We start from the raw sequence: 2,130 nt of genomic DNA, 5'->3' as shown, positions 1-2,130 counted from the left end.
TGAATTTTTTCTGTTCCAATCTCCCCTGTGATGGATGGTAAACGCTGTGCTGAAAAAACACAGATGTTGTCCAAGACCTTGGCAGAATGGCTTGCCTCCATTCTCTGACTTGAATCCAGTAGCACCAAATCTGTGACCATTTTCTGAAGGCCTGTTAAATGCAAGGTACTGTGCTAATCCCTGTGGATTAAAAGCATATGGCATCCTCCTTTATGAAGACTAGAATCTAATTGGAGGGCAAAACATAAAAAGTTGAACAGTTGAAATGACACATCCAAAGAGGTCGAAGTAGAGGGACCCTAGTGACGTATGCTTTGAAGACTGAAGGGATAACATATAGAGATGTTAGCTGGGCCTTATGGACTTGATAGGTCAAAGTGCATTCAAGGTAAGTAGAGCTGTCTTGTGCAAGGCAAGTTACCGAAAAGCCAACACCCATTTGGAAGATCTCCAGTGCATCAATTTGAGAAAGCACTCTCATGGGATGTTAGATTTAGCACTCTCTCCTGGTAGACAGGGAGCTAAATGATTCAGTTATGTGTCCTCAGCATGCATATCCCAGTACCTTTTTGTAAACTTTAAAAGCAGCATTTCGAAGGCAATTCTATTCTGTGTTACTGCCTTTGCCTTGAGTTACAGACTAGCAATGATTTATGGTAATTTCCTGACATGTGCCTCTTCTATTGAGCCAAGAATTTGCCTGCCTCTGACACCCACTTTGAAGCTTAACTTTGACCTTGAGAATCACAGGGAAAAAGTATCACCTTTTTTCTTTTCACTTCTTGTTTTTTTCTTTAACTTTTATTTTAAGTTCAGGGGTACATATGCAGTATGGGGAGGTTTGTTAAACAGGTAAACGTGTACCATGGTGGTTTGCTGCACAAATCATCCCATTACCTAAGTATTAGACCTATCTTACGTTAGCTATTCTTCCTGATGCTGTCCCTCCCCCAACTCCTCCCAACAGGCCCCATTGTGTGTTGTTTCCATTCATGTGTCTATGTGTTATCATTGTTCGGCTTCCACTCATAAGTGAGAACATGTGGTGTTTGGTTTTTTGTTTCTGTGTTAGCTTGCTGAGGATAATAGCTTCCAACTCCATCCATGTCCCAACAAAGGACATGATCTCATTCCTTTTTATGGCTGCATAGTATTTCATGGTACATATGTACTACATTTTCTTTTCTTTTTTTTTTTTGTTGACCCAGATTTATTGAAAATAATATAGCACTGCAGAAAAAATTCAAACAGGTTCCCGAGGCGTTTTGAAATTCATCCCAACTATAGGCTGAGTGACCTGCAGGTTGGACAGACTGCCGAAGTCCAAAAGCTTCAGCATTTCCTTAGTGTCAGTATCTACTTCAATTATCTCCTGATCCAGGGCTGAGACCTCAGGAACGTAATTGTCTCTCCTTTCTCTCTCCTCCTCCTGCAACTTGATGGAAATACCTCTTACAGGGCCTCTCTGAATCCGCTTCATCAGATGGGTGACATAGCCTGCTATCTTGTGGAGCTTCTTGCTGGGGATAATGGTGATCTCCTCGCACACGTGCTTGTTCGTGTGGAAGTTGTTGCCCAGGCGCGTGTAGTACTTCTCTATGATGACCCGGGCCGCCTTCTTCACGGTTTTGGTGCAAACGCGGCGCATTTTGGCGGGTCCTTGTTAAAAGAGCACTACATTTTCTTTATCCAGTCTATCATTGATGGACATTTAGTTTGATTCCATGTCTTTGCTATTGTGAACAGTGTTGTGATGAATATACGCATGCATGCATCTTTATAATCGGATGATTTATATATTTTTGGGTATTATACCCAGTAATGGGATTGCTGAGTCAAATGGTATTTCTGTCTCTAGTATCACCTTTTTTTCTGTACCATGGCCATTCTGGTATTTGAAGTCAGCTATCACACCTCTTCTGAATTTTGTCTCTCCTGGGTTAACCATCTACAATTTCTCCCTGTTTCATACAATATTGCCCTCACTGTTTTGGTTGCCTCAAGCAACTGTCGATGGCAGTTTTGCCCAGTTTTGCACCTATGGCAAGATAACGTGGGATATGGATGACCTATGTTTTTGATAGGTCAATTGCACTTCAATAAGTGCAATCACTTCTCTTAGGAGGAACT

At 41.7% G+C, this 2,130-nt stretch overlaps 1 pseudogene; it reads right to left on the bottom strand.

Annotated features, from left to right (window-relative positions):
- Nucleotides 1-1,211: 1,211 nt before the first annotated feature.
- LOC104680572 lies at nt 1,212-1,648 on the bottom strand (annotated as a pseudogene).
- Between the last annotated feature and the right edge of the window lie 482 nt (nt 1,649-2,130).

Source organism: Rhinopithecus roxellana, chromosome 3 (genome assembly GCF_007565055.1).
Source record: "Rhinopithecus roxellana isolate Shanxi Qingling chromosome 3, ASM756505v1, whole genome shotgun sequence".
NCBI lineage: Eukaryota > Metazoa > Chordata > Mammalia > Primates > Cercopithecidae > Rhinopithecus > Rhinopithecus roxellana.
This window is presented reverse-complemented; position numbering and strand designations above follow the sequence as displayed.